This window comes from Arachis hypogaea, chromosome 15, assembly GCF_003086295.3.
Source record: "Arachis hypogaea cultivar Tifrunner chromosome 15, arahy.Tifrunner.gnm2.J5K5, whole genome shotgun sequence".
Taxonomy (NCBI): Eukaryota; Viridiplantae; Streptophyta; class Magnoliopsida; order Fabales; family Fabaceae; genus Arachis; species Arachis hypogaea.
Genome location: NC_092050.1, coordinates 85,113,307 through 85,122,876, shown reverse-complemented (window position 1 = coordinate 85,122,876; position 9,570 = coordinate 85,113,307). Strand labels below are relative to the sequence as shown.

Sequence of the window (9,570 nt, the reverse complement as noted above, 5' to 3'; positions counted from 1 at the left end):
ATTCAAATCATAATTTTTATTCCTGTGTGTTCCACCCTTCTTATTTATTCTGGTGTTCTTTACTTTGTTTTAATCTATATGTCTGATTATAGAATAGAAATACATACCAAGAGAGTGATTGAGGCCATTGTTGATTTTAGCTCACTTATCCCAAATTAGCCTACCTTTTACATCACCCTTGTTAGCCCCCTTGAGCCTTTAAATCCCCTCTTATTCTACAAACCACATTACTAGCCTTAAGCAGAAAAACAAAATAAAAATCCCAAGTTGAATCCTTGGTTAGCTTAAGATAGAAATTGTGTAATTGTTTAAGTGTGGGAAACCAAATGGGAACATGGATGATAAAAACAAAGGGTAGAAAGTTGAAAATAATAAAATAATTCAAAATAAAATTTTTTTTTGGGGAAGCATGCTCATGTGAAATCAAAATAATTGAATTACCATGTGCATTAAAGAAAAAAAATATATATATATATATATATAAAATATATATATATATATATATATATATATATATATATATATTTTCAGTATTTGAATAAAGGGGATACAAAAGAATTCCCCAAATGCAAAATAAAGCAATGCACGTAGGACATAATTAAAACTAATGCATGAGCATGTAACATCAAAAGTGGGAAAAATATGGGAAAATAGGTAAAGAATCTTTGCTTTACAAGTTATGTATGTTAGGTGAGATCTTAGACTAATCAAGGATTCGCTTAGTTAGCTCACTTAGCCTTATACATATACCCTTACCTTTACCTTGGCCCTCATTACAACCTTAATTAAAGACCTCATGACTTTTGTATGCCTATATTCTATAATTGTTGATTGGTTAGATGAAAAACAAAGTTATAGAAAGTAAGGATAAAAAGAAGAATAGAGTGATTAACCCAATAAACACTGAGTGACTAGAGAGTAAACACAAAATCCAGTGAGGGTTCAATAGCTCATTAACATATATCTCTGCTTGAATTATTAATTGTCTTGCAAGTTTATAAAATATTTTTTCCCATCTCAATTGTAAAAGTGCTTTATCATTATCTGAAGTCTGGCTATATATATGATTCCTTGAGAAATGTGAATTAATTTAACTACATGTGAGCTTTATATACAAGTGAATAAAAATAATTAGAATTGCATGATGCATTTAGGTAGTTGCATCTAGAATAGATTGTATTGCATGAGATTCCACCACTTCAACCTTACCTTACTCCTTATCTTGGATTTAGAATAATTTGAGTGATTTATTCAATCCTTCACCCACTTATTCATATTAATTGCATGGTTTTACTTTTCCTTCCTTATTATGTGATGTATGTGAAAAACATGTTTCCTATGCTTTAAAAGTAATTATTTTAATTTCCCTTTATTACCATTCAATGCCGTGATTCGTGTGTTGAGTAATTTCAGATCTTCTAAGGCAGGAATGACTTAAAGGATAGAAAGGAAACATACAAAATTGGAAGGTGGTGCACGAAATTGTGATCATCAATGGCGCCAACAACTTGGTACGCACAATTGTAATCTCAACTCTTATCACAACTCCGCACAACTAACCAGCAAGTGCACTGGATCGTCCAAGTAATAAACCTTACGTGAGTAAGGGTCGATCCCATGGAGATTGTCAGCTTGAAGCAAGCTATGGTCATCTTGTAAATCTCAGTCAGGCGGATTCAAATGGTTATGGAGTTTAAGGTGATGAAAATAAACATAAAATAAAGATAGAGATACTTATGTAATTCATTGGTGAATTTCAGATAAGCGTATGAAGATGCTTTGTTCCCCTTGAACCTCTGGTTTCCTATTGCCTTCTTCCAATCATACATACTCCTTTCCATGGCAAGCTTTATGTTGGGCATCACCGTTGTCAATGGCTACATCCCGTCCTCTCAGTGAAAATGGTCCTGATGCTCTGTCACAACATCGGCTAATCAGCTGTCGGTTCTCGATCATGTCGAAATAGGATCCATTGATCCTTTTGCGTCTGTCACACGCCCCACAATCGCGAGTTTGATGCTCGTCACAGTCATCCCTTCCCAGATCCTTCTCAGAATACCACAGACAATGTTTAGACGTTCCGGATCTTAGGAATGGCCGCCAATAATTCTAGCCTATACCACGAAGGTTCCAATCTTAGATTAGAAACCCAAGAGATACGCATTCAAGCCATTGCTAGTAGAACAGAGGTGGTTGTCAGGCACATGTTCATAGGTGAGAATGATGATGAGTGTCACGGATCATCACATTCATCAAGTTGAAGAAAGAATGAATATCTTGGAGAAGAAATAGAATTGAGTTGAATAGAGAAACAATAGTACTTGTATTAATTCATGAAGAACAGCAGAGCTCCACACCTTAATCTATGGTGTGTAGAAACTCCACCGTTGAGAATACATAAGAACAAGGTCCAGGCATGGCCGAGAGTCCAGCCCCCAAACGTGAAAAGTTCTATCAAAGTATGAGTAAAAGATAGATAGTATGAAAATACAATGGCAAAAGGTCCTATTTATAGAAAACTAGTAGCCTAGGGTTTACAGAAATCAGTAATTAATGCAGAAATCTTCTTCCGGACCCACTTGGTGTGTGCTTGGGCTGTGCATTGAGGCTTCCATGTGTAGAGACTTTTCTTGGAGTTAAACACCAGCTTTTGTGCCAGTTTGGGCGTTTAACTCCAGCTTTTGTGCCAGTTTTGGAGTTAAACGCCAGAATTCTTGAGCTGACTTGGAACACCTGTTTGGGCCATCAAATCTCGGGCAAAGTATAGACTATTTATTGCTGGAAAGCCCAGGATGTCTACTTTCCAACGCAATTGAGAGCGCGCTAATTGGGCTTCTGTAGCTCCAGAAAATTCACTTTGAATGCAGGGAGGTCAGAATCCAACAACATCTACAGTCCTTTTTCAGCCTCTGAGTCAGATTTTTGCTCAGGTCCCTCAATTTCAGCCATAAAATACCTGAAATTATAGAAAAACACACAAACTCATAGTAAAGTCCAGAAGAATGATTTTTATTTAAAAACTAATAAAAACATAATAAAAACTAACTAAAATATACTAAAAACATACTAAAAACAATGCCAAAAAGCGTATAAATTATCCGCTCATCACAACACCAAACTTAAATTGTTGCTTGTCCCCAAGCAATTGAAAATCAAATAGGATAAAAAAGAAGAGAATATACAATGAATTCCAAAAACATCTATGAAGATCAGTATTAATTAGATGAGCGGGGCTTTTAGCTTTTTGCCTCTGAACAGTTTTGGCATCTCACTTTATCCTTTGAAGTTCAGAATGATTGGCTTCTATAGGAACTCAGAATCCAGATAGTGTTATTGATTCTCCTAGTTAAGTATGTTGATTCTTGAACACAGCTACTTTTATGAGTCTTGGCCGTGGCCCTAAGCACTTTGTTTTCAAGTATTACCACTGGATACACAAATGCCACAGACACATAACTGGGTGAACCTTTTGAGATTGTGACTCAGCTTTGCTAGAGTCCCCAATTAGAGGTGTCTGGGGTTCTTAAGCACACTCTTCTTTTTTGCTTTGGACCTCGACTTTAACCGCTCAGTCTCAAGTTTTCACTTGACACCTTCACGCCACAAGCACATGGTTAGGGACAGCTTGGTTTAGTCGCTTAGGCCAGGATTTTATTCCTGTGGGCCCTCATATCCACTGATGCTCAAAGCCTTAGATCCTTTTTATCACCCTTGCCTTTTGGTTTAAAGGGGTATTGGCTTTTTCTGCTTGCTTTTCTTTTTCTTTCTTTTTCTTTTCTCTTTTTTTTTCGCCTCTTTTTTTTTGCAAGCTTTTCACTGCTTTTTCTTGCTTCAAGAATCAATTTTATGATTTTTCAGATCATCAGATAACATTTCTCCTTTTCCTTTCATTGTTTCAAGAGCCAAAAATTTTAACATTCATAAACAATCAAATTCAAAAATATGCACTGTTCAAGCATTCATTCAGAAAGACAATAGTATTGCCGCCACATCAAGATAAGTAAACTGTTTTAAAATTTGAAATTCATGTACTTCTTTTTCTTTTTCAATTTAAAAACATTTTTCATTTAAGAAAGGTGATGGATTCATTTTCATAGCTTTAAGGCATAGACACTGAGACACTAATGATCATGTAATAAAGACACAAACATAAATAAACATAAAGCACAATTTTCGAAAAACAAAAAATAAAGAACAAGGAAGTTAAAGAACGGGTCCACCTTAGTGATGGCGGCTTGTTCTTCCTCTTGAAGATCTTATGGAGTGCTTGAGCTCCTCAATGTCTCTTCCTTGCCTTTATTGCTCCTCTCTCATGATTCTTTGATCTTCTCTAATTTCATGGAGGAGGATGGACTGCTCTTGGTGCTCCACCCTTAGTTGTCCCATGTTGGAACTCAATTATCCTAGGGAGGTGTTGATTTGCTCCTAATAGTTTTGTGGAGGAAGATGCATCCCTTGAGGCATCTCAGGGATTTCATGATGAGGAATTTCCTCATGCTCTTGATGAGGTTATCTTATTTTCTCCATCTTTTTCTTAGTGATGGGTTTGTCCTCATCAATGAGAATGTCTCCCTCTATGTCAATTCCAACCGAATTGCAAAGGTGACAAATGAGATGAGGGAAGGCTAACCTTGCCAAAGGAGAGGACTTGTCCGCCACCTTGTAGAGTTCTTGGGATATAATCTCATGAACTTCCACTTCCTCTCCAATCATGATGCTATGTATCCTGATAGCCCGGTCTATAGTAGCTTCGGACCGGTTGCTAGTGGGAATGACTGAGCGTAGGATGAACTCCAATCATCCCCTAGCCACGGGCTTGAGGTCATGCCTTCTTAGTTGAACCGGCTTTCCTCTCGAATCTCTCTTCCATTGAGCGTCCTCTTCACATATGTCCATGAGGACTTGGTCCAACGTTTGATCAAAGTTGACCCTTCTAGTGTAGGGGTGTGCATCTCCTTGCATCATGGGCAAGTTGAATGCCAACCTTACATTTTTCGGACTAAAATCTAAGTAATTCCCCCGAACCATTGTAAGCCAATTTTTAGGGTTCGGGTTCACACTTTGATCGTGGTTCTTGGTGATCCATGCATTGGCATAGAACTCTTGAACCATTAAGATTCCGACTTGTTGAATGGGGTTGGTGAGAACTTCCCAACCTCTTCTTCGGATCTCATGTCGGATCTCCGGATACTCATTCTTTTTGAGTTTGAAAGGGACCTCGGGGATCACTTTCTTCTTGGCCACAACTTCATAGAAGTGGTCTTGATGCACCCTTGAGATGAATCTCTCCATCTCCCATGACTCAGAGGTGGAAGCTTTTGCCTTCCCTTTCCTCTTTCTAGAGATTTCTCCGGCCTTTGGTGCCATAAATGGTTATGGAAAAACAAAAAGCTTTAGCTTTTACCACACCAAACTTGGAAGGTTGCTCATCCTCGAGCAAAAGAATAAAGAAGAGAGTAGAAGAAGAAGAAATAGAGGAGATGGAGTGGGCTTTGTAATTCGGCCAAGGGAGAGAAGTGTTGATTAGGTTGTGTGAAAATGAAGGAGTGAAGATGGGTTTATATAGGGGTGAGAGGGTGTGTATGGTTTGGCTATAGAGGGTGGGTTTGGGAGGGAAAGTGGTTTGAATTTGAATGGTGAGGTAGGTGGGGTTTTATGAAGGATGGATGTGAGTGGTGAAGAGAATGGTGGGATTTGATAGGTGAGGGGTTTTTGGGGAAGAGGTATTGAGGTGATTGGTGAATGGGTGAAGAAGAGAGAGAGAGGTGGGGTAGGTGGGGATCCTGTGGGGTCCACAGATCCTGAGGTGTCAAGGATATCTCATCCCTGCACCAAGTGGCATGCAAAACGCCCCTTGCTGCCAATCCTAGCGTTAAACGCTAGGCTGTTGCCCATTTCTGGCATTTAACGCCAGCTTCTTGCCCATTCCTGGCGTTAAACGCCAGTCTGGTGCCCTTTTCTAGCGTTAAACGCCCAGAATGGTGCCAGACTGGGCGTTTAATGCCCATTCTGCTACCTTTACTGGCGTTTAAACGCCAGTAACTGTCTCCTCTAGGGTGTTCTATTTTTCATTCTATTTTTCACTTTGTTTTTGCTTTTTCAATTGTTTTTGTGACTTCACATGATCATCAAACTACAGAAAACATAAAATAACAAAGGAAATTAGAAATTTAACATAGAATAGTAACGATTGGGTTGCCTCCCAACAAGCGCTTCTTTAATGTCAATAGCTTGACAGCGGGCTCTCATGGAGCCTCACAGATGTTCAGAGCAATGTTGGAAACTCCCAACACCAAACTTAGAGTTTGAATGTGGGGGTTCAACACCAAACTTAAAGTTTTGTTGTGGCCTCCCAACACCAAACTTAGAGTTTGACTGTGGGGGCTCTGTTTGACTCTGTATTGAGAGAAGCTCTTCATGCTTCCTCTCCATGGTTACAGAGGGATATCTTTGAGCTTTAAACACAAGGGAGTCTTCATTCACTTGAATGATCAATTCTCCTCTGTCAACGTCAGTCACAGCTTTTGCTGTGGCTAGGAAGGGTCTGCCAAGGATGATGGATTCATCCATACACTTCTCGGTTTCTAGGATTATGAAATCAGCAGGGATGTAATGGTCTTCAACTTTTACCAAGACATCCTCTACAAGTACATAAGCCTACTTCTTTGAATTGTCTGCCATCTCTAGTGAGATTCTTGCAGCTTGTACCTCAATGATCCCTAACTTCTCCATTACAGAGAGAGGCATAAGGTTTATGCTTGACCCTAGGTCACACAGAGCCTTCTCAAAGGTCATGGTGCCTATGGTACAAGGGATTGAGAACTTTCCAGGGTCCTATCTCTTTTGAGGTAATCTCTGACTAATCAAGTCATCCAGTTCTTTGATGAGCAATAGAGGTTCATCCTCCTAAGTCTCATTACCAAACAACTTAGCATTTAGCTTCATGATTGCTCCAAGGTACTTAGCAACTTGCTCTTCAGTAACATCTTCATCCTCTTCAGAGGAAGAATACTCATCAGAGCTCATGAATGGCAAAAGTAAATTTAATGGAATCTCTATGGTCTCAGTGTGAGCCTCAGATTCCATGGTTTCTCATTAGGGAACTCCATGGAGGTCAGTGGGCGTCCATTGAGGTCTTCCGAATCACTGCCTCTTCCTCCTTTCCATGTTCGGCCATGTGAGATGTGGTTATGGCCTTGCACTCTCTTTTTGGATTCTCTTCTGTATTGCTTGGAAGAGTGCTAGGAGGGAGTTCAGTAATTTTCTTACTCAGCTGACCCACTTGTGCCTCCAAGTTTCTAATGGAGGATCTTGTTTCAGTCATGAAACTTTGAGTGGTCTTGATTAGATCAGAGACAATGGTTGCTAAGTCAGAGGGGCTCTGCTTAGTATTCTCTGTCTGTTGCTGAGAAGATGATGGAAAAGCCTTGCCATTGCTATGCCTATTTCTTCCACCATTGTTGTTGTTGAAGCCTTGTTGAGGCCTCTGTTGGTCCTTCCATGAGAAATTTGGGTGATTTCTCCATGAAGGATTATAGGTGTTTCCATAGGGTTCTCCCATGTAATTCACCTCTTCCATTACAGGGTTCTCAGGGTCATAAGCTTCTTCTTCAGAGGAAGCTTCCTTAGTACTGCCTGTTGCTGCTTGCATTTCAGACAGACTCTGAGAAATCATATTGACTTGTTGGGTTAATATTTTATTCTGAGCCAATATGGCATTCATAGTATCAATCTCAAGAACCCCTTTCTTCTGAGTTGATCCATTATTCACAGGATTCCTTTCAGAGGTGTACATAAATTGGTTATTTGCAACTATTTCAATGAGTTCTTGAGCTTCTGCAGGCGTCTTCTTCAGATGAAGAGATCCTCCAGCAGAGCTATCCAATGACATCTTGGATAGTTCAGACAGACAATCATAGAAGATTCATATGATGCTCCATTCTGAAAGCATGTCAGAAGGGCACCTTCTGATCAATTGCTTGTATCTCTCCCAAGCTTCATAGAGGGACTCACCATCCTTCTGTCTAAAGGTTTGGACTTCCACTCTAAGCTTACTCAATTTTTGAGGTGGAAAGAACTTTACCAAGAAGGCATTGACTAGCTTTTCCCAAGAGTTCAAGCTTTCCTTAGGTTGTGAATCTAACCATGTTCTAGCTCTGTCTCTTACAGCAAAAGGAAAGAGCATAAGTCTGTAGACTTCAGGGTCAACCCCATTGGTCTTGACAGTGTCACAGATTTGTAGGAATTCAGCTAAGAACTGATGAGGATCTTCCAATGGAAGTCCATGAAACTTGGAATTCTGTTGTATTAGAGAAACTAATTGAGGCTTAAGCTCAAAGTTGTTTGCTCCAATGGCAGGGATTGAGATGTTTCTCCCATAGAAATCAGGAGTAGGTGCAGTAAAGTCACCAAGCACCTTCCTTGCATTATTGGCATTGTTGTTTTCGGCTGCCATGATTTCTTCTTCCTTGAAAAGCTCTGTTAGGCCCTCTAAAGAGAATTGTTCTTTAGCTTCTCTTAGCTTTCTCTTCAAGGTCCTTTCAGGTTCAGGATCAACTTGAACAAGTATGCCTTTATCTTTGTTCCTGCTCATATGAAAGAGAAGAGAACAAAAAAGTATGGAATCCTCTTTGTCAAAATATAGAGATTCCTTGAAGTGTCAGAAGAAAAGAATAATAGAAGGAGGAGGTGGAGAAGAGGGAATTTGAACTTATCAAGAGGGACAGAGTTCGAATTGCACCTTGATGAGGAGTCTTAGTCCTTTAAATAGAAGGATGTGAAAAGAGGGGAAGAATTTTCGAAAATAATTTAAAAAGATTTTGAAATAATTAAAAAGAAATTTGAAAATTTGATTGAGATTTTTGAAAACTAAGATTGGGAAAGAAATAAAGTGATTTTTTAAAAAGATTTTGAAATTAGAAAAAGATATGATTGAAAAAAAAATTAATTTTGAAAAAGATGTGATTGAAGAGATATGTTTGAAAAGATATGATTGAAAATCAATTTAGAAAAAGAAAATTTTTAAAATTAAAGTTGATTACTTGACTATCAAGAAATTAAAAGATATGATTTCAAAATTTAAAGTTTGATCCTTTCTTAATAGGCAAGTAACAACTTGAAAATTTTTGAAGTAAATCTTGAATTGAAGCAAGGATTTTTGAAAATAGTGAAAATAAATATAAAATGGAAAGAAATTGATTTTGAAAGAGATATGATTGAAAAGATATGATTTGAAAATGATTTGATTTTGAAAAATTATGAAAACTTGAAAAAAATGTGAATTAAAAACAAAATCTTCCCTCTAGTGTCATCCTGGCATTAAACGCCCGGAATGGTGCCCATTCTGGCGTTTAACGCCCAAATCTCTACCTTTTTGGGTGTTAAATGCCCAGCCAGGTGCCCTGGCTGGCGTTTAAACACTAGTTTTCCTTCTTCACTGGGCGTTTTGAACGCCCAGCTTTTTCTGTTTGATTCCTCTGCTGAATGTTCTGAATCTTCAATTCTCTGTATTATTGACTTAAAAAGACATAGTTTTAAAATATTTTTGAATTTTTGATGATGGGAATCAAT

The 9,570-nt window shown here is 38.4% G+C and overlaps 1 non-coding gene across 1 annotated transcript; it reads left to right on the top strand.

The window, feature by feature from the left end:
* The first annotated feature begins 7,945 nt into the window (after window positions 1-7,945).
* On the top strand, window positions 7,946-8,053 carry LOC112753786 (small nucleolar RNA R71). The gene has a single exon (XR_003178153.1). It is a non-coding gene; the product is annotated as a small nucleolar RNA R71 (small nucleolar RNA).
* Window positions 8,054-9,570: the final 1,517 nt, after the last annotated feature.